Source organism: Coturnix japonica, chromosome 2, assembly GCF_054131305.1.
Source record: "Coturnix japonica strain WE chromosome 2, WE-NBRP24, whole genome shotgun sequence".
NCBI classification, from domain to species: domain Eukaryota; kingdom Metazoa; phylum Chordata; class Aves; order Galliformes; family Phasianidae; genus Coturnix; species Coturnix japonica.
Window position 1 is genome coordinate 58556559 of NC_140664.1, and position 27419 is coordinate 58583977.

At 41.2% G+C, this 27419-nt stretch overlaps 1 long non-coding RNA gene across 3 annotated transcripts; it reads left to right on the top strand.

The window, feature by feature from the left end:
* The first annotated feature begins 961 nt into the window (after positions 1-961).
* LOC146761835 (uncharacterized) lies at positions 962-27354 on the top strand. Of its 3 annotated transcripts, none has more exons than XR_014943456.1 (3): positions 962-1059; positions 3715-3811; positions 3898-27354. It is a non-coding gene; the product is annotated as an uncharacterized LOC146761835 (long non-coding RNA). The 3 variants fall into 3 exon arrangements; XR_014943455.1 differs by having other exon boundaries at positions 3923-27354; XR_014943457.1 differs by lacking the exon at positions 3715-3811 and having other exon boundaries at positions 981-1059; positions 3923-27354.
* The last annotated feature ends 65 nt before the right edge of the window (positions 27355-27419 follow it).

Sequence of the window (27419 nt, forward strand, 5' to 3'; positions counted from 1 at the left end):
TTCAAAGTCTGAAACGCTTCTGAGCCCTTCTGACTGACCCTCTCCATTTAACCCCCTCTCCTTATTTAAGGACCCTCACCCCCATTTAAGACCCCTCCCCATTTTAAAGACCATCACCTCATTTTAGGAACAACCCCCATTTAAGGACCCCCCCCAATTTTAGGCAACACCCCCAATTTAGGAACCCCTCCAACCCCATTATGTCCCTCTCCAAGTCCTTTATGGCCATGGAAACCCCAATTAAAGGGCCCCACCCATTTAAAGCCTCCCCCCTTTTAAGCACCCACCGCATTTAAGTACCCCCCCGTATGAAGGACCTGCCTCCTGCAGGTCCTTTATGGCATTGACTCCCCATTTACAGCCCCCCTCCAATTTAAAGACCCCCCACATTTTACCCCTCCTTATTTAAAAACCCTCACCTCCATTTAAGACCCCTCCCTTTTTTAAAGAGCCCCCCCCCCATTTTAGGCAACACCCCCATTTTAAGAACCCCCCCCCCCCCCCCCACAATTATGATCCTCTCCAGGTACTTTATGGCCATGGAACACCCATTTAAAGGACCCCCCCTCCTCCCCCCCCATTTAAAGCCTCCCCCCCATTTAAGGACCCACCCCATTTAAGTACCCCCCCCTCTTTTTAGGACCTGCCTCCTGTAGCTCCTGATGCTGATGCACCTCCAGGTCATTTATGACCAATGATCCCCATTTAAGTCCCCCCGTTTTAAGGACCCCCCCCCCCCCTTTTTAGAGACAAAACATTTCATCCTTACAAATAGCATTTTCTACACAAAAATTAATTTATAGCACTTTGCCAGTCTGATGCTTATCCTGTGTATAGGAGATTGGTAATCACAGCGTGAACCACTGATTAATCAGCTGAGGCAAGTATGGGGTCAGCTGCGGGAGCACAGGTGAAAGTTATGTAGCTGTGCTCCCGGGAGGGGTGGAGTTCGACTCCACCTCCTCTGAGACCTCCTTTAAGGGCTGACCCTCACTGAGGCAGCATCTCTTGGAGATGGCTTGCTAGTGAAGATTGCCTCAGCTCCTAGTGTCATCATTGGTGAGTTTCCCTTTTTTCCTTATACCTTCTGTACTTCTACTGTCATCCTTGTAGTTGCCATTCTTGTTAACACCTGTATAGTTACCACCAATACATCCTGCAATGACAGCTAATCACATTCTTTCTCCTTCCCCTAGCAATTCTACCGTAAAGGCTCCCTTTCAGCTGTGGGATTGTTCTTGATCATGTTAGATGAGCCACCAGACACCTTAACTGTTGTCCCCTTCTCAGTCCCTGCACTCTCCCAGACACACAGCTTCAGCTCAGAGTTGGCAAGGCAGAAACTCCTAAGTGCCTCAAACCTCTCAAAGACCTTAAAAACTGCTTTTATGCATAAATCCATGTTGGAAACTTGTTAGCCAGTTCTAATATGAATCAGTTTTACATTACTGTATTTCCTCCATAACATTTACTTCTGGGGCAACAATGCTCACAGTTGTATTTGCTTTCAGTCTGTACATTTGATAAGAAATGGCATAAAGCAGCAGGCTTCCCATATGATAACACACAGTGAACCACATTTTCACCCTTCCTCAGGGCAGCTGAGTTCATTCTGAGGCATAATGCTCATCCCCTAAGTATATCAACATGTTGCAATGAGAAAGAAAATATAAGCTTAGCTTTCTCATTTCACAAACATAGAAGTACTTGTTTCTACATACTAAAGGTAGGCACAAATAATTTTCTTGCAGCCTTCAGAGCAGAGAATCTATTATCTCCTGATGAATATTGGACCTACACAATCCAGCCACGGCTAATTTCCAGAGCTGCTGGTGCAGCACTAGCCAATCAGTACAATGCAAGGCAGAGTAAAATGCTCTACTGAACTAAAACAAGGCAGGAAGGCTGTAAGAGATACAGACTTATTGTAGCTAAGCTCTTCCAAATGACAACATGTTCAATCTAAGCCCTTAGCTTCTACCTCCCGTGAAATATTAAATATCCCCTTTATTGAAGAATAATAAAATCTGTCTAAATCACTTTTTTTTTTTTTTGTCAAGATGCTTCAGTTCTTTGTATTTGACGTTCTCTAGCTACTCAACAAATCCTTGCATTCTAACATTCATAGTCTGACCTTTCTTACTATCATTCGCTTGCTTGTTAACAATGACAGCACCACCCAAAGGCCTCTCAGGAAATCAACATATTAAATTAAACTCTGAAGGACTTACAGAGAAAAAACACTCTGGCTTACATTGTAAGAAACTCTGTGGTACCATCAAAGTATGTATCATATCAGTTTCCTCACCTCTTCTCAAATTTCCTCACCTAAATTCTTAGGTGCATACATCTGTCATGTTGCTTCTTCAAGTCAAATCAATCTTGTATGAAATAAATTTGATGTGTCCTGTCATGTAATAATTTGATATTTATCCTGTGCAGGAGGGAAGACAGGAAAGGATGTTATTGACTGCTGGGCTTTATTGAGAGAGCCTAATCATCTTCTCAGAACACTTTTTGTTTGGTTTTGCTTGTTACATAGGATGGCAATTCCTGTATTTCTTTTACACTATCTAGCCTGTGGCTATACAGAAGAACTCTTGCACTCACAACACAAAATGAATTAATTATCTGAAGAGTAAAAATGAGACTGAACATGAATGGATGTAAGAAGACACATATTAAGAGTTATCTCTTAAATCCCTCCTAATAGCTATGAACAAAATTAATTTCACCCTTACAGATTTTAAGACTATATATACCGTGCAACTCTGTGGCATGGAGGGTAGTTTAGATTTATGAAGTCTACTAAAATCTTGCAGTGGTGTCTCTACATTCAAACTACATAACATTCGAATGTTCTTTCCTATTAAGTAGGAAATGCTGCTGCTGTGTTGTACACCTAAGGCTGCCCCCTGTTTGCAGTAAGCAACAATGACGGTTAGCTTATAGTGCAAACGCATACTGAAGCTGCATTTTGCTTTTTGAGAAAAACAGCTGGGGGAGTACAGTATACATTATCCAATCAGATAATTAAAATTTGGGAAAATACAACATTGAAAGAGGAATGAAGGTGCTTGACAGCTAGCAGCTGTACAACGACTTGTCGTTACAAGCTTGTACAGTCTAATTTTCATACACTCTTGTTGCTACAAATGAAATTTTTAGTATTACTACATGCAAGACCGGAAAAGTTAATCCTGGTAGAATTTCTTCCTAAAATATTGTATTAATTCACTGAAAATAAAATGAGAGTGAAGAGTCAGGAAGGAAATAATTTTCCAGTGAATTATAATGTAAGTAATATTAAATATTGTTCTGAAATTTTAAGCCCCTAATAATCCTATTTTAAAGAGCTTCCCAAACTGGTCAGCACATCCTTTCACGTAAAGCAGGAGATTTCCTAAATGATACTTAGTCTCATCAGCTCCAGTCTGGTTTATTATTTCTTGCTTCTTAGGATGCATCAGTAGATGGGAAAGCTAAATAGAGTGATATATCTGGTAGAATTTTCCTTCACATTAATCCTTTTCAAGTCTGAATTAAAGCCAGAGGCTATGGAAGTTAATTCTATGGTGGCAGTGCTAGAATTATAATAACCTGTAAAAACTGCAACTTTGACATAAAGAATTAATAATGAATAGCATGTATGGGCTTGTGAAATCAAGCAGTGGTTTTCATCAGTAGCAAATATATTTTATATTTTTCAACTAGGAACAGAAAATTCTGAAAATATCAGTGGTGCTCTAGCACCCAACAGCTCTGGAAAGGATCTCAGTGAATGAGTGTGCAGCAGGAAGGACAAAGTCTGGTAAGGTCACGATTGGCAGCCTTACATCAGACAATAGGAAAAATGCATGAGTTCTGGGATAACATATTCCTTATTGCTTTCAGTAGTATTTTGTTCTTTTGTTTTACCTAGATACTGCTTCCAGAATACCTTTTCTCTTCGACAAACTGAGGACACTACTAACAGAAATACCTTTTCTCCTCTACAAAATAAGGACATTTCCAACAGATATATCCTTTTCTGACAGATTTTAGAAAAATTTCACAGGAATATCAATAGTTATACCAGAAATAAAAAGGTCTCTCTTAGGTATCACTCTTTACCCTTGCAAAAATATGGTTTTCTTACCAAAATAATGTTTTTCATCTCTACAAACAGCATTTTCTAAACATAAAGGTGGTTTTCATCACCAAAAGAAATCAATTTCTATAGTTTTGACACAAGCATTTATTTTGAAAGACTTTGTGCAGTATCTGGCTGACAGGCCACAGACCTGTGGTTTGGGAAGAAAAGACAAAGGAGACAGAGCCAGAAGCTCTGGTGGGCCCTACAGGACACAGATTAGCATCTAATGCTTGGCCAGTACATGGTGTAGTGTATGCCTTTTCTTAAACTTGTTCTCATGATACCACAGTAACAAGAACTCCAGGATGGAGTGACACCCTTCGTCAGGAAGATGAATAACACCAATCCAACTCAACACCCTTATCTTTGTTCACTAGCTTGCACCAGTTATCTCCTAGAAGCTGTCTGATAAAGTCCTCTAAGAAACAAGTTTGCCCTGTCAACTTCTGTGTGCATCTGATGGTGACTTGGCCCAAACTATGGGTTGCAGCAGGGAAAGATCTGCACTTTCAGGGCTATGGATATCATCTGGGCTGCTCTGCAGAAAGGCAGACGAGACTACACTTCAACCAAGAAAAAGACAGCTCTAAAAATGATGGGACCAGAATGTAAACACGCTCGAAGTTATCTGTATCGATCTTGGCTCATAAGTTGCATTTAAATTAAAACTGTCTAAGTACGAACCTTGACTTTTGCCTGTGCTGTTCCCAAGCATCATATGTAACTTCCTTCTCTGAAGAAGGAATTGTTGGAAATCCTCCATAAAGATGAAATCATTTACCATCTCTGAGTGCAATGCAAGGGTTGGTGCCTGTTGTCACATATTAAATGATTATCAGGAATCGTTGTCTAGGTGGCTGTCCATTTATTCAAGTCTGGAAGGAATATTCCCATCAAGATTGCAAAGCAGATCTAACTATTTTGAAATCAGAGCATCACCACAGAGATAAAATGTAAGCAAGTGTCAACAGCTTATGGGCTGGTTTGACCTGCTTCTGTGACTAGTGGGGTGGAGGGATTTCACAAAATCCATGCCTCTAGAAAAGGGAAACGGGGGACCCCAAAATAATTAAAAACAGAGGCCATGATCTGAGGGGAAACAAACTGATTTACTAAATATGGTATCGTAATGCAAGATAAAACACCATAATACAATATAATTAGAACTGAAGCTAATATATCAAATATAATGAGAGAGTATCTGAAAGCTGAAGGCCTTACAGTAATACTGAAGAGATGTGTGCAGTCGGGATGGGCAGCAGCCGGGAGAGGCAAAGAATGAAGAAGAGCCCAATCAGGTGACCTTGCCAGGAGTTATATCTCCTCTCTGACCGCAAAGCCCTCTGGGGAATGCAGTTCTTCTCTTCTGGATAGGCACCCAGAACTGGAGCATTAACACTACATGACGCTATGATGTGGAATACCAGTAACCAAAAATCATAAAACCATGACAGCAAGCTTGGAAGAAAACATCAGAAAGAGGTATGTTTGCAGCAAGACTCCTATTTTCTTGATAGAAGCAGTGCAATAAAAATATAACATGACAGAGACTTAACATGTTCTGTTTCTATCAGGCATCCATAGGCAAGTGACACTTGTTTCAGAGTTTTGGGAGCAGCCCATCAGTAAAGAGATTTTTTTTGTTTTTTATTTTTTTATTTTGTGGACCTTCTCATCCATATTAACTTAGAATGAAATTTATTTAAAGTGTGCTGGGAAGAACATTCTGACACTGTTAAGTAACTTCAAAAGGGGAAAAAGTATTAAAACAGGTTTGAATTGCTAACAGTATTTTTTCTAGTTGAATGTATTTACTTCTATGCTCATTTAAGTGAGAAGTTACCGCCATTGACTCCTATTAGTCTGCATAACTAAGGAACTTAGCCAAAAATGAGTGAATGAAAAAAACAAATCTCAAGTGTTACTCCGGTTTCTTGGTTCAAGTAATCTGACCAGCATGTTTTCCTTTCTCTGTGCTCAGCCCACTGACGCAATGCCAAGGTATCCTCTTTCAGAGGGGTAATCGTTGCTTGACCTGGGAAATTCCAGCAAATAAAGTTGAATCCCAGTTTTTTCACTGAGTAATGTTATTACCAGAATGAATGAAAGGAAAATAAAGAAGCAAGATATGTGCAAAACTTGGACTAAGTTTCCGAATATGAAATCACAATGAGAAGGTCTGCAGAAGTTCACCATATTCCTTTTACTGGCTGTACTGAGACCTCCTGTGAATACAGTGGTGCCCATAAACTGCTGAGAGCTCAAACCTGAAACGGCTCAGTCTACAGCATCAAACTGCAATAACATCTATGAGAAGTCACACTATACATCCTCCTCTAGGAAACAGCATTTAGAAAAACACAGACACAGTTATTGCTAAGAAATGACCACCAAATAATACATCTGAAAGTTTCAGTGAGAGATACAAGTGCTAAGAGTTCCTGTAAAACTCAACACATTTATTAAAATTACTGAGAGTAAACAAGGTTGTCTGATGAAATACAAAGAATACAATGCAATTTGTAAGTCTGCTTCTCTTTTGATGCCTATCCACATAAAAAATCTCTCACCATTTTATTCATTGTCAAAATCACTGATCTTAAGCACTGGTGAAGAAGATACAACAGCGCTTACTTCAGTGTTGCCTAACCTGGTCCCAGTAGAGTAAGAGGAAACCACTACTTGCTCAGTAGCACAGGAAAACTCAGCCCATCTCTTATGAGGCAGGATGGCAGCCACCGGGGCACCACATGCTCCTAAAATCCCCTGCCCCACTCCCAAAACATTTTTGGGATGGTGGCTGAAGCTCATTCTCCATCTAAGCTTCCCTGATCTGAAACTCTTCAGCTACTGGTTCTGAAGAATTTTCTTTACAAATCACGTGAATATATTGTTTTGTTGGTTATATCTATGGTGAAGAGATGATCTGTATATCCACCACTCTTTGCATGGGGACAACACGGCATGCTGAATGCCCATAGTCCTGAAGGCCTCTCTGCTCTCCATCAGACATAATTTTCCACATTCTTCCACTGTTTTTTTAAATTCTGGCCTATGCAAAGACTCTGGTGGCACCATGCTTAGACTGACTTAATTTATTCTTCTCCTTTAAATGCTCTCCCACTGAAGATACCTCATGTCAGCCAGCAGGATAAATGCATCACTTGAAGTCTAAAGCACAAGAATGTCGTAGCTCCACTAGCATTTACAATTCTGAAACAGATTGACGCTGCACAACACAAAATGCAGGATTTTTTTCACTACCTCCAGCCCCTCAAGGACGCTATCTCCCCAACTCTTCTCTCCATACCTCTTCTTATCCTTATCCCAAATCAATGCATTGTTTTTTCTTTTTTTTTCCATCCTCAACACTTTAATCTCTTTAAATACCTCTTTCAACCTGTTCCAGTGGAACCTTCCTACTTTAACAGCTAAAAACCATCTCTTTCTAAGATACCCCTGGAGAACAGTAGCTGAAATGTGTTAGTTAATGATCCAGACTGGGAAACATAACCTCTGCGCTCCAGCCTGCATCATACATCTCCTGCATGACACTGGATGAATCACCTTCACAGAAATAGGCACAGAAGAGGTGAATCAAAATTAGATTCATTAATATTTGCAAAGCACTCACTGATCATAGCTGGGAAGTGTGATTGCAGAGCTGTAACTCCTTCTCTCTGTAGCTCTCCAAAATAAAAAGCTGTCCTGAAAACCTCAACAACCTCAGGTGAGACGTGCTCCAGCACTGCCATAATTGTTGGGGATGGGCAGAGAGGAACTGAGAGACCAAAATCTCATATCATCTTGTTAAACAGGCTCAGCTAAAAAATTTAAAAATTGCTGGAGAACTATGCAACTCACTTTGAGCATGGTGTGAGTGTGTGACTGAAACAAAGCATACAAACTGCAAACCATGTAAAAGTCTGATGAGATTCTTGAAGCAAAAAAACAAACTACAGACTATTTAATTAAAAAGAGCTTGTGTGGGCAAGTCTGATTCATTACTTCGGCTTTTTGTAGTAGGCAAGATGCTATTATGAAGTGGCTAGAGTAAGTTAAACACCTATTAAGTTTTACAACAATTACTGGCATTCTGAAAAAAAAAGCTGGCATTTGTTTTTTAAAAAAGTTGTTTTATTTAACTACACACAGCATTTAAAGCATTAATAACTGCCCATGCCACTAATTCTTACATGCTTATGTGCTTTCCAAATTGCACTTGGTAAAGCTTGTTCCATCTGTTTTCCCACACTCCGTCAACACATGCAACAGTCAGCAGGCACTACCTATGGTATGGTTGTATTTAGTTCAGAACTTTCTGCTTGCATACCAGAAATTCAGAGCTAATTCAACATGCTTTGTGGGCACTCAAGCTATGAAGGATGGGCTTGGAAAGGGGAGCGGAGAGCAGAAAGGAGGTTTCACTCACTGCAATACACACACTACCAGATGAACCAAGTGAAAGATTTGTGCTTTGTGGAAGTCTGGTTGTGCCCACTGCCTTTAGACTCCAGTACAAACTTATTGCAACACAGTGATATCATACCACAGAAATTGGATGAGTGGCTGCTAATCTGCTTGCTAACTTCAAACAAACAAACAAACAAACAAAAGCACAAAAAACCACATATATTTTCTTTTTAAGCCCATCCAACAATACAAAGAGAAGTCTGAGATTCATCACAAGTCCCTGGCCAATCACTAATTTGCATGAAAATGGGTATGGTGATTCCTTTAAGTAGCTCTCCTCAGGTGCTCTCTAGGTAGAGTGGCCTGAGGAAAATTTCAAGAGAAACCACAGTCAGGATCAGCCAGTGTCAAAACGTTGGAAGCAAAAAATGGTCTGATGTGTAGTCTCCAGATGTGATGGTGAGAGTTCTTTGTACAGATTGCCAAGGTCCACAACAGGAAAATGTGCACAGGCTGAAAACGAGAATGAAAATGCCCAAGCTGCAGCTTTTCTAGGTGAACTCATTGCTGGAAAGTGATCCTGCTATCCTGCTGCTCGCCTGTCCTCTGCCTGTTCTCATAAAGCTGTGTGCCTGCCACTCTATTGTGCCAGCACAACTGTTTCAGAAACCATGCTCTATGAACCGGATTAACAGGTCTGACTTTAAAAATAAATAAATAAATAAATAAATAAATAATTGTCAGTCTAGTCAGTCTATTTTTAAATTCTCCAGTGTTACACAACGTGGTGGGTTTAACTGAGGGTGGCACATATTAGCATGAGGCAAGGGCAAGAGAAGAATGAGGATGCCCTTAGCAGTCTAAAGCAGGGAAGGTTTTATCAAATAATATTTATGGTATCACTTTCTCTTCCATTAGAGTTTACTCTGTCTGCTTTACCTACCATTACTTCCAGGATAGCCTTGTTGCAGAGAAAGTACTATTAATTTTTCATAGTTCTAAATTTTGACTCATTAAAATATTCAAACAAAGAAATCTACCAGCTCTGGGAAGAAAGCCAAGCAGAGACATAATTATGTATATATATATATATATAATATTATATATGTAATATATATTATAATATGTATACACACATATGTTTTTAATATATATTTATACATTTTATTGGTCTAAAAGTATCTGGAAGAAGATACTGAGTTTGGTAAGCACGGACAGAGTAAAGACATAGTCAAATTAAATGGCCCCTGCAAGCAGTTTTTGGTGGAAACAGCTATCACTTAAATCCTTTGTATATTAGACTTTGCAGACATTTCCCTGCTGCTTTTGCTTATCAGAAGTGGCAATAATGTTTAAAATCCACAAAGGAAAAAAATTCTGCCTTACTGGGGTTATTTTCCTAATGCATTAAGGTAGATGGGCTGATGAGCATTTAGAGATGTCAGAGATTAGAATGGAAATTTAAAATACCCCCTCTGTTAACATATGAGTTTCTAGTCATACAGGTAGGATGCTGTATACATTCACTATTAAACACACAGGCAGTAGTCACTTGCACATGCTCTGGCTGCCATCCAAATGTTAACTAGCAAGCCCAGAAATAGAAAATTCCTTCAGTCAATATAAGAGTCAAAACCTGTCCTCATACAAAGCTTAGACTTTAAACAAGGTGTTTTTCCAGTGTAATGCTCTTGCACTGTAGTGTGGTAAATTCTAAAGTACCAATGGCTTGTGCTTCAGAACTAGATATTATTGTTTTAAAATACAGGTCCATGCTTGATTTATTCATTCCCTGTGTTGCACAGTACCACTATAAAAAGTATGCTCTGGTAGCTTATACCAGTGTAAAATTTAAAGAAAAAAGTTTCCCATTCAGCTTCTGCTCTTCCTGGGAAAGTCCTCATGCAAGTATATATAAAGATTTCAATATCTGGATTAAATTAAAGTCATATCCAACTGAAAAACTCAATTCAGCAAAGCCAGGTTTAAACCCAGGTTTTGCAGCCTACATTTAAACTAAAACTGTTGTTCAAAACCTATGTTCAAATGACTGAAGTACTACGATATTCTGATTGAATGATGAATTTTATTTTCCTCAGTTTCCCTCATCTGGACTACTTCCTTTGGCACCAGGAGATACTTGGAGCTTCATTCCTGCATCTTGTGGGCTTTCCCCCCCATGCAGTGTGGTCGTACTTAAGCATCAGCAAATCTCCAGCTTCACTCTGTTTATGTTGAGTGGCATGGAAACCGCAAGTGAATTAAATGAGCTTATTTGGTATCACTGTGATTCTTCCCTATTGTTAGTCCTTATACAAACAACGGGGGAGGAAGGAGCTTTGCAAACGTAGGAGATGTTACAAGGTCTTCCTTCAGCCATTCTGCTGCTACTTGCAGTCAGCGTTAAGGCTGGAGTAAAGTGGAAACATGCTATACCATGACTCACAATCAGAGAGGTTTCTTCTGAACAGCAGTAAATAACATCGTGAAGACCATGAATGTAAATGGCAACAGAAGAATCTGAAGGAGCATAATTACTTTGTGGTGAAAGATGAGCTCATTCAAATGAAAATCCAGAAAGATGGGCTACAGATCCCATTACCATAGCTGCAGTAATTAAAAACAAACAAACAAACAAACAAACAAAAACATTTCAGAGCAATTTTGCTTGTGAAAAGTGCAGAATCTACAAGGAACCTGGATCTCCCAATCTGCTTTCAGTGCCTGCCTAATATGTAAGATTTCAGCTGTAAACACCTCTCACAGCAGAAACATTCAGCTGCTCACATTTTACCTAATGTTAAGCTGTCCGTTTGACAACACTTAAGAAGGCAACAATAGAGTGTACCCCTGCAAATCCTCTCTCAGCCCCTGTGATCACACTGTTAACTTCTGAGTGAAGAGGTAAAAGGTTTATTGCAGGAGAAAGCCAAAGTAGATCCTGGTGAAGCCTTCTGCCATCTTCAGCTCCAAGCAACCCTAAACTTTGGCCATTAATACAGTAACAAGGAACTGCTGAGAGTTTTGCTTTCGTAACATCAGACAGGTTGTAATTTGTTGGAACAGAAGAAGTCTACCAATCAGTACAGGGGAATTTTGTTCACTGCTATTTTTCTTCCTAAACCTAACATTTGCCCGAAAATGTATCACTTTATCTAGGAGAAGATTTTCGTTTACGAGCAATTTGTCATGCAGCTCCAAACTTCAAAAAGCACATTGATTCCAGAGCCCAAACTACAGTTGTCAGCAGTGCAGTCTCATGTGATCTGTTAAACACTATGTGAGAAATTAGAGTAAGCTGATGCTGAACCTCAGGTGCCACTGCATGGATCAGGCCAGCCACATCTGTGACAGGGACAGCAAGCTCAAGGGCTGTTGGGGCACCAAAGTTCAAAGGAACCCAAGCTCGATCTGTCAAGGATTACAAAAGCCAGCAGTGTGGTGGCAGAATTGTTTTTGTGTGCTTGCTGCTGCAACCTCAGCAAACTTTGGCAGCAGCAGTGCCTGTGGGCTCTCTTTCTAAGAATGCACCATGAGTCTCAAACACTATGGAACAGTTCCATTCCTAGATCCTCCCTTCCTGTCATGAATTAATACCTGTTTCAGGCATGGCAGCCAGGTGAAATTAGGTGCAAGAGATCCTGTTGGCTTCTCACAGCCAGAACTCTGGCTGGCAAAGTTTGTCAGAGCACCCCTGAGAAGCTGTAGTATGATTTGCACCAATAACCCCTGTAAGGATTTGGAAAAATTACCTATGAGTTAATAGGCTGAGAGATTTTAAGGCAAGTGAAGGAGAACGGCTCTTCTGTCTGACTTACACCATCTCTGAAGGAAGAGGAGGGGGAAAGGTGAGCTGGAATGGTTTAGCTGGAAGGCTGCAGAGCAAGAGCAGGTGTTTGCCTGAGTGAGGTGCTGCAAAACCCAGCCAGATCAGAATAGAGAAATGTTGCCATCTATACTAGCATTTCTTCATACCAAATACATTAATAATATCAAACAATGCATGCAAGAAAAACGCACATCATACTCAAACAATTGCCTGCTTTCTTCCCTCCTACACTGTAGTCAAAGGTGATGCAATTCTGACAAACTGCAGAAGACTTTCATTTATTTGTTTTATATAAACAAACGTGCTAAAAATAACATTCAAAGTATTTCTATCTGAATGATTCTGCTGAAGGTGAAAAGTGTGAACAAGTGACACAAGGGTCAATCTTGTGATTGTCAGAGCCTTAAGAGAGATTTTATGGCTTTGTCATAATTAACTTCTCCCTAAGCTCTTTCTTCTTTAATCACTCCTGAAACTGTTGTTAGCTATGAAGTAAAGTAAAACAGAAGAAAGTTTGGACCTAAGATGCTCTCAGCAGAAAGGGCTGGTTCTTCCAGAATTTTTGGATATTCCTTTTTCAAATGCCAGGGTGAATGGTATAACTAATTGAACAAGAGCACAGGTGCCTCCCCAGTTAGATGGTAGGGTGGACCATAAAATCTTTCCCCCACAGTACCACCAGAGAGCTGCCCTGGAGATTCCCAATCTTGAATAATTTCCTGCTGAGTCCTCTGTAACATTCAAGACTTCACTGCATAAGGAAAAATTTCCTATAGGCCTGGTAGCCTTCACACCCTGCTGTGAGTGGCAAGCTGTATGGTTACCTACCGCTGTAGAGAATGCAGGAGGGATCTTGACATCTGTGTCAGGCGTTGGAGGAAACAAGAGGGAGAGAGATCTGCAGTCTCTATTTCCCCAGGCAGTTTTCTCTTGGTACAGGGCAATCATGCATCGCATTCCCTTGGGGTCCTTGGTCCATCCCAGTTGAAAGGGTACCACCTGAGCTATGGGTCGCCCTGATTCACAAGCATAGCAGTTGCTATGGTTGAGACTCTGGACTGTATACTTAATCCATTCTACCCAGGCATTAATGTCCCCATATCCTGTTTCAATTTCAAATGTTTGTCTAAGATCCTTTATTTCCTTAACTGTCACTACTGCGGGGTTTTTAGGAAGATTTTCTACCCCCTTTTTAAGCTCTTCACTCTCCTGGACATTCTGGGTATTTTCAGGGAGTGTATCCCACACAGCTATCCGGAATCTAGCTGTTGGATCCTTTCCACGCATATCTATACCAAGACCAAAAGTGGTATTAACAAGTTTATCAGCCTTATTAATTGTTATTGTTACTGGGTTACATTGTAACGGTTGGCAATCTGGCTGGACAACTCCCTTAAACATACAAATTTGATCTTTTAGTGTATGTGCCCATGAAGCATCAAATATTCCAGGTGTATATGTCCAGCCTCGATAGGCGGTTGTCCACCATACATTATTCCACCCATTGCAGGGGAATCCCTTGTTCATAGTCAGTTCTGGACAAAGATATTTATTTTCATTACTCAATTGTCTTTGAGTACTTAAACTACCACAGGCTATTACTTGACATGCATCGAATGTGACAGTCTGGGGCACTTCCTTTCGTGTTACATTCACCCATATCTTAACAGGGTATCCTCCTAATCCCCTCTGAAAGTCATCTCTCTTCCAAGTCATCAACTGACCAAGGGTTTCACTGTAATTAATTGTTATTAAGATCAAAACTACCAGTTGGTCCTTCCCCTGCATTATTGTCAAATTTTACGTTTTCCAGATAATTATCAGGATAACAAATGGGATACACTCTGTTACAGCAATAAAAACTTCTTGTTACAGCATGGAAAACTTTGTGAGCATTAATTCTATATAGGTTATATTACTCTCCCACTTACATATATAATTCATCTATCTATTTGAGGAGAAGTTAAAGGTTAGTTAAAATAATAAAAATACATTAAAAAAAAAAAACTTTTCACAATTTCCTCCTGATTCTTATCTTTAAAGGTTCTTCTGTGGCAACAGCTTCCCACGCCTCAGGGTTAGTGGATGCCTTTACCCGAGTGTAGTGAGTCCATCCTTTCTCAGCCGTCCTCACAGCTGTTTCAGTTGTTAGAAGTACTTGGAACGGTCCTTCCCAGTCAGGTTGCAGTTTTGCCTCTTTCCACATCTGGATCAGGATCCAGTCTCCAGCTTGAAATGGGTGAACTGGAAATTCCAGAGGTGGTGTTTGTGCTAACAGTCCTTGAATCCTGAGAGATGATAAAGAGGAGGATAACCCAAGTATATAGTTTTTGAGGAATGCATCCTTGGATTCAAACTGTGGTATCTCGTTTTTCTTTCCTAGATATGGCAATCCAAATAACATTTCATATGGGGAAATTCCCACATCTTTCCTTGGTGCTGTCCGAATTCGCAGAAGTGCCAAGGGTAAACATTTTGTCCAAGGGAGTCGAGTCTCCAAGACTAACTTAGTCAAGTGTTTCTTTATTGTCTGATTTATTCATTCCACTTTTCCCGATGATGAGGGATGCCAAGGGGTATGAAACTCCCATTTAATCTCTAGGGTATGCATTAATTTTCGTAGAATTTGTGAAGTAAAATGACTACCTTGATCCGAATCAATGCGTTCTACCACCCCATATCTGGGGATTATTTGTTCCAAAATTACTTTGGTTACAGTTTTTGCAGTGGCAGATACTGATGGAAATGCTTCCACCCATCCAGTTAAATGGTCTACTAAAACTAGTAAGTATTTGACTCTACCCACTTTGGGAAGTTCTGTAAAATCTGCTTGGATACTCTGAAAGGGCCAAATCCCTGGCTCTCTTCCCCCTGCAGGTCGACTACGAATGGCTTTGTTATTTACTTTCTGGCATACTGCACACCTTCTACAAACTAGTTTAGCCAGAGTACATATCCCTGCATTTACATATTTCCGCAGTACAGCATCACACATAGCTTGTATTCCCCAGTGACTCCCTTGATGCAAGATGGTTAAAATTTCCCTTGTCACTGCCTTGTTTAACAACTCTCTCCCATCCGGAAGGATCCATCTCCCTTCAGATTCTATGGCCCCCAGATCCTTAAAAGTTTCTTTTTCTTTTTCACTGAATATTTGTCTTGGGGGAGGGGGAGGTACTTCAGGCACAAGATAGTTCATGGTAATTTTTGATTGTAAAGCAGCCTCACGAGCAGTTTTATCTGCTATTCGATTTCCCTGAGCAATAATTGAATTTCCTTTCTGGTGCCCTTTTACATGTACTATTGCAATTTCAGAAGGTAGTAGTAAATTTTCTAGAATTTGCCTGATCAGCGCTTCATGAATCAACTCTTTTCCTTTACTATTGATTAGTCCTCGTTCCTCCCAAATTTTTCCAAAAGTATGTACCACTCCATATGCATACCTTGAATCTGTAAATATAGTCCCCTCCCCTCCTTTAAGGAGGTGGAGTGCTCAATTTAAGGCATATAATTCACATGCTTGAGCTGACCAATTATTAGGCAGCTGGCCCATCTCTCTTACCTCCCCCTCTGCCCCTTCCACTATCGCATACCCATTGTATCTTTTCCCCTGTACCACCCTTGAGGATCCATCAATAAACAAAAGCTTTCCCCCTCCAAGAGGAGTATCTTGTAAGTCAGATCTTATTTTTGTCTGATACTCAATTAAATCCAGGCAATCATGTTCGATATTCCCTTCTTTCTTTTCCCCCTTCCACAAGAAAGTGGCTGGATTTAAGCAAGATTCAGCGGTGAATCAAGTCATCCTTCTCAATCAAGATTATTTCATACTTCAGAATCCTAGAATCTGTTAACCACCTTCCAGCTTTTTGAGTTAAAATAGTTTTAACCTGGTGTGGGGTTGTGACTACCAATTGCCTTCCAAAGGTCAATTTTCTGCTCTCTTCTACCAGAAGAGCAGTTGCTGCTACAGCTTGGATGCACTCTGGCCATCCTCGTGATACAGGATCTAGCAATTTAGATAGGTATGCCACTGGCTGACGCTTATCTCCCCATTCCTGAGTTAGCACTCCCAGAGCTGCCCCTCGATCTACAGTAACAAAAAGCTGGAAGGGTTTATTTAAGGCAGGAAGAGCTAGGACTGGGGCTGTAATTAGGCTTTGCTTTAATTCTTTTATTAATTCCTTCTCTTCATTAGTCCATTCAAGGATGTTGGGTTTTTCATCTAATAATTTAAGATATAAATCCTTGGTTTTCTGAGCGTATGCCTCTATCCAGAGTCTGCAATATCCTACTACCCCCAGGAATTTTCTCAGTTCCCTCTTTGTCCTAGGCAAGGGTAGCTCAGTAATTCCCTGAATCCTCTCTGGGGTTATTTTACGCTTTCCCTCAGAGATCAGGTGTCCTAAATATTTAACTTCTCTTTCCACGTACTGTAGCTTATTCTTTGATACTCTCAGTCCTTGTTTCCCTAGGAAGTTTAGCAGCTCATTTGTGGCTCTTTTAACTCCTGCCTTTTCTGACCCTGACAGCAAGAGGTCATCTACATATTGTAGGAGTAATACTCCTTCTGGTGGCTGAAAATGTTCTAATATTTGTTCCAAGATTTGACTAAACAAATTGGGAGACTCTGTGAACCCTGGGGTAAAACTGTCCACCAATACTGCTGTTTCCGCCCACTCTCAGGATCTTCCCATTCAAAGGCAAATATGTCTCTACTTTCAGGATCCAATGGACAAGACCAAAAGGCATCCTTTAAATCTATAACACTAAACCACCTGTTCTCATTTGGGATTTTACTCATCAAGGTATATGGGTTTGGAACCACTGGGTGCCGTTTTTGTACTATTTCATTAATTTTTCTCAAATCTTGCACTAATCGGTAGGAACCATCAGGTTTTTTTACTGGCAAAATGGGGGTATTGAAAGGTGACATACATGGTTCCAGTAATCCATCCTTTAATAATTCTTGTATTACTGATTTAAGGCCAATACGTCCCTCAAATGGAATTGGATACTGTCTCTGTCTTATGTTTTCATATTTTTCTTGCATCTTTATTTTTAAAGGGGTTATTTTCAGTCCCCCTCTATTCCCTTCTCTGACCCAAACCACAGGGTCTATCTCTCTCTCATCTACCTCAGTTAATACATTCATTGATACAGTAATCCCACCATGACACGTTGTTATTTGTAGTCCTAATTTTATCATAAGATCTCTCCCCAGCAAGCTAGTCCCTGCATCAGGTACATATAATAATTGTCCTGTTATTGTTTTATCCCCTAGTTTTAATTCAGTATTCTCAAAAAGTGGTACTGTCATCCCAGTTCCCTCTACCCCTGTTATCTTTAAAGTTTTATCTGTTAATTTGAGTCCTGACACCTTATGAGCCAGGGATGAATGGGCTGCTCCTGTATCAACTAAAAACACAACTTCTTCCCCTTCAGGTCCCACTCTAATATTTACCAGGGGCTCCTGGTGGGACCAAATTTTTGAAAGCCCCAGACCACCCTATTCTGAATTCAGAGCAGCCAGTAGCTTTTCTTCTCTCTTCCATTCTGGGCAGTTTCTCTTTATGTGCCCTGGCTTGCCACACTTAAAGCATTTCCCTATGCTTTGTTGCAACTGGGGCCTCGCTTGATATCTCTGGGATCTGTCCTCTCCCTGCCTCCCTCCAGGGCCCACTCTTCCCCCTGTTTTCTTTACCCTATTACCCATTCTTTGTTCCACTACTTGTTCCACTGTGGAAACCATTAACTTTTGTTTTTCTTTCTCATCTCCCCTTCTAACATACACTCTCTGTGCCTCTCGTAAGAGCTCCTCCAGGGATCTCTCACTCCATCCTTCTATCTTCTGAAGCCTCTTTTGCACATCTGGCCACTTTCACAGAAGAAAGTTTGGACCTAAGATGCTCTCAGCAGAAAGGGTATTAGGTGGCATCTTGCACATCAGAGCAGACCTCTAAAGCTTATGACACTCTCTGCCAGATATGCAATATATAGTCAACCCTTCTGAAAACTGGTTAGATTGCCCCTGATTAATTTTATTGTCATATTACTGACCCATCCTTTATGCTCTTTACAGGACCTGTCATGAATACCACAGCAATCATGAAACTTTCAAGGACAAACAGCACATTTTAAGAGGAGGTATTTGAACTGCAGCTCTATTTACAAAACTAACTCAGTAGAAAAGATGAGCTTTCTCCATAGAAATTTGGCATTTTACATGAGAAGCTACAGGGTGCATTTCTAAAAAGGCACATCAGCACATAAATGAGTCTCTATCAGAAAGCAGATGATGTTGAAATTAACACTAAGTGCTGATAAAAGGCACAATTAAGAGAGGACAGCTACACAATTTTGCAGAGGCAGTAGTATACAGACAAGACAAACAGCACATTTTAAGAGGAGGTATTTGAACTGCAGCTCTATTTACAAAACTAACTCAGTAGAAAAGATGAGCTCCCATTAGCATTCTAGACAAAATGCCTCTGTGATACATAGTGATGAAAACTATTCCCTAATTCAATGGCTAATGACAGCATATACACTCACATAGCCCAACAGAAGTGATATTCTGATAAATATGAGTCCATGGACCTCAATGGAGGATCTCCAAAATTATTTTAAGGAATTAGGGATGATGAAGGCAATATATGGCAATGCATTTGAGAGTCCAGACTTGGTTTTCAGTGAGGATGAGGGACTTCATATTACAATAAGCTCTGCTCCATCTGTATGGCACACTGGCGTCCATGCTGAACCCCTTAGTCACCTCAGAGGCCATTTTCCAATGGGCTGCCCAATTTTTGGCTGATCTAGGGGAGACAGAACACCTCCAGATCAGGCACAATATCCAGATGTTGGAAGGGGCTGAGGTCCTCCCCATAACTAAAACCCACCCCATGGATTCCTCAATTGAGACTGTTATAATCAGAGAGATTAGCATAGTGGAAGGGCGATACAAAATGTAACAAAAAAGGCACCAGTGTGGATAGGATGGTATTTCATAGGAAAGTAAATATGCTGACCTGTCTCCGAAGACATCTCTATAAAAAAGCAAAAAGAAAAGCAAAAGAAGTGGCTCATGGCTCTGACTGGATAAGGACCTGCATGCACAGTTAAGGGGTGTTAGTAGAATACTCTGTTGACATGCAAAGATAGATGGGAAAGTTGTAAGGGCATATAGCTAAAAAAGAAATCTTGTGAATGTATATAAGTGATGTGAAAACTTGTGGTAAACAATTTGGATCATTCACATCTGAGTCTGTACATTAGATGCTACACCTCAATACAAAAAGGACACTGAGGTGCCGGAGCAGGTCCAAAGAAGGGCAACAAGGCTGGTGAAGGGACTGGAGAATATGTCCTATGAGAAGCGACTGAAGAAACTGGAACTGATTAATATGGGGAAGAGGAGGCTGAGAGGAGACTTCATTGCTCTCTTCCAATACCTGAAGGTACTTACAGAGAGCACAGCTGGTCTCTTCTCACTGGTGACAGGATGAGGGGAAATGGTCTCAAGTCGTGCCAGGGTAAGTTTAGGTTGTTTATCAGGATAAGCTTCCTTACAGAAAGGGTTGTTAAGCACTGGAATAAGCTCCCCAGGGAGATGGCTGAGTCACCATCCCTGGATGTGTTTAAAAACCATATGGATGTGGTGCTCAGGAATGTCATTAGGTGCTCAGGAACGTGATTAGGTGGAGGTTTGTGAGAGTTCAGATAGTATGGTTAGGTTGCACTTTGACTTGATGATCTTTAAGGTTTTTTCTCAACCCGAGCAATTCTATGTGGTGTTTTTGTTTGTTTGGCTTTTGTTATAATAGTTTTTTTTGTTTGTTTGTTTTTTGTTTTTTTTTCCAAGGCATAAGCTCTTGCTAGGACTTAACAAGGCATACTGAAAGCTATTAAAAAAGATAAGGAATACATGAAGTGGTAGAATTTCTCATTTTGACCTTGTAATCAACTTCACAACATAGTGCCTGACACAGTAGGAAGTTTTCCTGGAAGCAGTATTTATGTACATCCTGTTATTTCCTTTACTGGTTTAAACATATTTTACATTGGTTCCTGGTGTGTGGGGTTTTTTGTTTTTTAATTATTGCGTAGAAAGCATACATTTTGAATTACATTAGTGGAAATGTTGCCTGATTGTGAAACTAAATAATTGGAATTTGTTCATTTGAGTCTTGTGAATTAACAGTACTTTTTAAAAATAGTCTGCGTCTTTCACTTCAGCATTTCAAACTGTTCCACGTACAGAAAAAAATTTGGTAGAGAAAGCTAAAGATCTCCACCTAGTGGGTAATAACTTTTTAATAAAATAAAACAAAATTTTTCACTACATTTTATGCATGAGGAAGTACTGCCTTGTTCCAGTAAGATGTCACATTGTCCTTGATTCTTGCCTTCTACAAAGCCATTATTTCAGATGCAAAGTCAAAACAGTAAGAATTATTCTGATAATCTTGAGCAAAAAGCAATAAATGATGCAAAGTGAGTGTTTTTTTTTAAAAACAAAACAAAACAAAACAGAAACCACAAAAAAATTATGTGTTAACAAATATTTTTTTTTAGGCAGGATTTAGAACACAAGTGTTTGGGGTAAAAAATAGTAAAAATACTATTTTTACAGAGGGAACTCTCCCCATGTGTTACTTCAGCTTCCTTAAATGACTTGCTTACCTCTGATGTGTGAAATCTGTTTTCTCTGGCAACCACAACCCATGCACTGCTTGTAGCAAGACACAGCCTCATCAGCCTCTGCTCTCTCTTCCAGAGGCAAACACCACAACTCCTTTGTCCTGCCATTTGTCGAGGATCCTGTCTAGCATTGTTGGGTGTCCAAAATCATCCTGACAGGATACAGCAGCTTTATTTTAGGTGCATAATCGTCGCGCACAGTACTACATTTTTTTTCCTTCTTGATCTTCTGCACTGCATTGCAGTTATGCTTCAAAGTCCCAGGATACTCAATCTTCTGTTTAAAGTAAAGTGAAACTCATATTATTCTTTCCTTCCAACCATATATGGCAAGCAGATGAAACAGTTTCTTTGGTGTGTTTCAGGTTCATAATTTGTGTGAGCAGGAACAAGTGCAGCAACTGCAGATTTGTCTTATAACATACAATTTGTTCAGTGTTCAGCCTTTTATCTGACTGCTCATCATTTTTATGCCATGCATGCTGGCAAAATGCCTACTAGGGGTGGTGCCCTGCTAGACCTGCTCTTCGCTAACAGAGAAGGACTGGTGGGTGATGTGAAGGCAGGGGATTGTCTTGGGCAGAGTGATCACAAAATTCTTGAATTTTCAGTTCTTGGAGATGTCAGAAGGGTGACTGGTAAAACTGCTCTATTGAACTTCCAGAGGGTGGACTTTAACCTATTCAAGACACTAGTTGCAGAGGTTCCTTGGGAGTCCCACCTTAGGGATAAAGGGGTCCAAGAAGCCTGGATGCTCTTCAAGACGGAAATCGTAAAGGCACAAGAACAGGCTGTCCCTGAATGCCACAAGGTGAGCTATAGAGAAAGAAGGCTGGTATGGATGAACCAGGATCTATTGTTGAGACTCTGGAAGAAAAAGAGTCTATGTCCTCTGGAAGCAGGGACAAGCTACTTGGGGAGACTACAAGGAGGTTGCTAAGGAATGCAGGGAGGAGGTTAGGAAGGCAAAAGCCCAGCTCAAATTTAGATTGGCCATGACAGTAAAAGAGAATAAGAAATCTTTTTACAAATATATCAACAGTAAGAGAAGAACCAAGGAAAGTGTTCACTCCTTAATTGATGCAGTGGGGAATGTGACCACTGAGGATAAGGGGAAGGCTGATGTCCTCAATGCCTTCTTTACATCTGCCTTTAATGGGCAGAACAGTTGTCCTCAGGGCACTTCATGCCCCGATCTGAAAGTCTGGGATGGAACACGGAGTACACCCCCAGTGATTCAGGTGGAGACAGTTAAGAACTCCTCCTCCACCTGGACTGTCACAAGTCTATGGGACCAGATGGGCTCCACCCTCGGGTGCTGAGGGAGCTGGTGGAGGTGATTGCTGAGCCGCTCTCCACCATCTACCAGCACTCCTGGTTAACTGGAGAGGTCCCAGAGGATTGGAGGCTTGCCCGTGGCCTAGACAGGTATACCCTTCTTTGGGTAAGGAACTGTCTGGAGGGTTGTGCCCAGAGGGTAGTGGTTAATGGAGTTAAGTCCTGCTGGCAACCCATTACAAGTGGTGTCCCCCAGGGGTCGGTTCTAGGGCCCATCTTGTTTAACATCTTCGTTGATGACCTAGATGAGGGAATTGAGTGCAAGCAAAGTAAGTTTGCAGATGACACCAAGTTGGGAGGTGGTGTTGATCTGCTCAAAGGTAGGGAGGCCCTCCAAAGAGATCTGGATAGGCTGAATTGCTGGGCTGAGGTTAATAGGATGAGGTTCAACAAGGCCAGGTGCTGGGTCCTGCACTTTGGCCACAATAACCCCATGCAGCACTATAGGCTTGGGGCAGAGTGGCTGGATGACTGTGAAGAGGAAAGGGACCTGGGGGTGTTGATCCATGCTCGGCTGAACACGAGCCGATAGTGTGCCCAGGTGGCCAAGAAGGCCAACAGCATCCTGACCTGTATTAGAAACAGTGTTTCTGAGCAAACGAAATACAAACTTACATATGTGAAACTCTGGGGGACGTTCAACTATGTGCTTTTGTAATCTGTAAACTCAAAATGATCATTTGGGGATCAAATATCAATTTGTCAAGTCATTTTATAGTATAGGCTAGTACAAAACTACTAATTAATGCTTACTGTAGCTATTCTAGATTTTTATTTTTTTTTTTGTCTGGCCTAAATCTACTTAGGAATTTAATTCATTCCTGATGGGGTCAGCAGTCTTTACAACAATAAATGGGCATGCAAAAAAGCTTTTTAAAGCACTTTCAAGTGTACCACTAATTTTCTTTCTTTTTTTTTTTTTTTTTTTTTTGTAGATAAACAGGTTCTGAAGTTCAGAACACTCATCAGTACCTCCAATACCTATGACAACTCTGAGATTGTGACCACCGAGTTGGACAAGCCTTTGCTGTGGACAATGGCAATCAAAATATAAGATTAACTACAACTGCCTTTTCTAATTCAACTGAAATTACTGTAGAATTTCACTGAATTGAGACAGTATAATTGTTCTTAAGGGAATAAGTATGCACACATTTTTAAGTACTAAATAAAAATGTACAAAAGAAGAGTCATTTAAGACCAAACTGAGGAACAACTGAGATAATTCTGGTATCTCAGACTATTTGGGCAAAAGATGTGCTGCCACCCTATACAATCACAAACAGAAGCATATGTAAATAAACTGTTAACCTGTTTAAATGCATTTCATTCTAATACTAAACTATTTTTCCCCGTTTTGAAAAAAGGAAACTGTATACAGTTGCAAAGAGTACAACTTCATTATGAAATGGTTATGGCATGAAGCATAATTATTTTCTGACCCTGCTTCTAAACATACATAGGTGCTAGTGAAGTTTTCTCAAAAAGAGTAACAGCTGAAACTTCCTACTTGTATGTCAAGTGTATCCACTAAAGAAGCTTTGGTTTTGCTGTAATTCCAGCATCAGATTTTCCAGCATCAAGTGATTTTGAAGCCTGCATTACAAAATAGCACTGTAACTTCTACAATTACCAATTATTTTCAGTAAGCTTTTTGGAATGAAAGATATTTCTTGTAATACAGGAAACATACAAGTTTTTCTTAAACTAAAGAGCAAGAGCACTGCATCTACCTATTTCTATAGGCCTAGTTTTAAAATCAAAGTAATCAGTCATTTAATAATTGAAATTTCCAGTTTTCAGTACAGGCAGAGACTTTTATTCTATATGTTGGAACAATGCTATTTCCTAAAAGGAAATTAAGCATTGAAACAGTTTCTGAGTGACTGTACAATTTCCACTCTTGAGTTTCTCAAGATCCAGCCAGCCAGCGCCCTGGGCAACCTTGAGACAATCACAGAATTGTAGGGGCTGGAAGGGACCTCTAGAGATCATTGAGTCCAATTCCCCAAAGCAGGCTCCCTACATCGGGCTGCACAGGTTAAGCATTCAGATGGGTCTTGAATACTTCCAGAGAAGGAAATTCCACAGCCTCCCTGAGAAGCCCGTTCCAGTGCTCTGTCACCCTCACTGTGAAGAGGTGCGGAACTTCCTATGCTCAGGTTTATGGCTATCTCCCTTTGTTCTGTCCTCACAGACCACTGAAAAGAGGTTGGCCATGTCCCCTTTTCTCCCACACTTAATGATATTTATATATTTTATTAAGATCTGCTCTCAATCTTCTTTTCTCAAGGTTAAACAGACTCAGGTCACCCAGTCTTCCCCCAGGCCCTTTATCATCTTTGTAGCCCTTTGCTGAACTCTTTCCAGGATATCCCTATCTTTTTGTCTACCAAGGAGCCCAGACTGGATACAGTACTCCAGGTGAGGCCTGACCAGGGCAGAATAGAGGGAGAGGATCACCTCCCTTGATCTGCTGGCCACACTCATTTTAATGCACCCCAGGATTCCACTGGCCTTCTTGGCCACCAGGGCACACTGCTGGCTCATGGCCAACCTGCTGTCCACCAGGACCCCCAGCTCCTCTTAAGAACTCCTCTTCAGCATGTTATCCCCCAACCTTTACTGATACATGATGTTATCCCTTCCTAGGTGCAAGACTCTACGCTTGCTTTTGTTAAACCTCATCTGGTTTCTTTCTGACCAACTCTCCAGCCAGTCCAGGTCTGGCTGAAAGGCAGCACAGCCATCTGACACATCAGCCACTCCTCCTCCCAGCTTTGTATTGTTACTATACTTGCTGAGGGTGGACACTATCCCCTTGTTGATGTTGTCACTGAAGATACTGAGCAACACTGGGCCCAGAACTGACCCCTGGGGAATACTGCTAGTCACAGGTCTCCAATTGGACTTCACACTGCTGATCATCACCCTCTGAGCTCAGCCAGTCAGTCAGTTCTCAGCCCACCTCACCACCCACTCATCTATCCTACACTTTATCATCTTCATTATCAGGATGTCATGTGAGTCAGTATAAAAAGCCTTGCTGATGTCAAGGTAAACCACACCCACTGCTCTCCCCTAATCTGCCCAACCAATGATGTCACCATAGAAGGCTATGAGGTTGGTTGAGCACTATTTCCCCTTGGTGAATACATGATGACTATTGCTGATAACCTTCTTCTCTTCCAATTGCCTGGAGATGGCATCCAGAACAAGCTGCTCCAATACCTTTATACGAACAGTGGTGAGACTGACTGGCCTGTGGTTTCCCAGATTCTCCTTCTTGCCCCTTCTGAAAACCTGAGTGACACTGAGTATCCTCCAGTCTTCACGCACATCTCCCGTTCTCCAAAACCTGTCAAAGATGATAGAGTGTGTTTTGACAATCACCTCTGCACATGTGGATGCATCCCATTAAGGCCCTCAAATCTGTGTACATCGATTCCATTCAGATGCTCCTGGAGCACTCCCTCCTTAACCAGAGGGGACATCTCCATCTTCCAGACTCTTTCTTTGCTCTAGGGCCAAGGAGTCCCAAAGGGGAGTCTTTGAAACAAAGACCAAAGCAAAGAAGGCATTCAGCATCTCCATATTTTCAGCATCCCCCACCACCAGGACACCCCTCTCCCCATTCAGCAGAGGACCCCCATTATCCCCTAGTCTTCCTGTTGACATAATTAAGAAAATCCTTCTTATTAAGCTTTATCTTCTTTGCCAGCTTCAGCTCCAGGTGGGCTTTAGCCTTCCTCATCGTACACCTGCAGGTTGTGACAACACTCCTATACTTCTGCCAAGAGGACAGACCCTTTTTCTACATTTCATAAACCTTCCTCCCTTTGATCGTATCCATGAGCTCCTTGTTCATCCATGCAAGGTATCCACCTCCCCTTCCCGATTTCCTACCACTAGGGATGCACCAGTGCCTTCAACCTTCACAATCCTAACACACCCACCCCTGTTCCCCCATGTGAACCAGTGTCTGGTGTTGCGAGGCTACTTCTAGCTGCTTGTAGAAGTCGCTTCATCAACTTATCCTCCTGATGTGGTGACCTGTAGTACACCCCTACAACAGTGTAACCCATATAAGCCCACCCCTTAATTCTCACCCACAGACTCTCCACACATTCTCAATCTTCCCCCAGGTGGAACTCAAAACATTCTAGTTGCTCTCTCACATAAAGGGCAACTTCTCCACCCTGCTTCCCCAGCCTGTCTTTCCTAAAAAGGACATAGCTCTCCATTAGACAGCATTCCAGTCATGCAAACTGTCCTACCACATCTCAGTGACTGTAATGAGATCACAACCCTGTGACCCTACACAGATCTCCAACTCATCCTCTTTGTTTCTCATGCTGCACACATTGGTATACAGGCACTCAAGGGAAGCAGCAGATCCATTTACCCCTAAAGGGATGCAAGATTCTGAACAGAGTATTGGCAGTATTATCTTCTCTGAGGAGCCCTCACATGATTCTGTGGGACACCTCAGAGGTCCTTCCCTGCAATCTCCAACAGTGACAATGCCCCCCAGGCCTTCTCTGTCACATCTAAATCGCCTCCCTGGTAACCAATCCAAAAACCTTTCTCCCCATAACACTTGTGCCCCATTTGCTCAGAGTCCATCAGAAGCCCACATACCTGACTAATTAAAGGCCTGCTGAAGATCGAAATACCCAAGGCCTTGATCAAGACACCACCCCCTCAGCCATTTATTTACCTTACACATTCTCCTCTTCCTTTCCAGTCCCAGCTACCCATCAGGAGAACAGAGAAGAACACTACCTACACCCCTGATCCCTTCAACATCTTTCTAAGGGATGCAAAGTCCATTTTAACATTCTTCAGTTTCCTGATAACAGCATCCTGGGACCCAGCCTGCATAAAAATAAAAGAACATTAGTCTTCCAGTTTAATTAGCTGCGGAAGAACCTTTCCAATTTCTCTTAACACATAATCCTGGAAGACAATTCACCTCTCTGGATTATGTGTGCCCCGGTG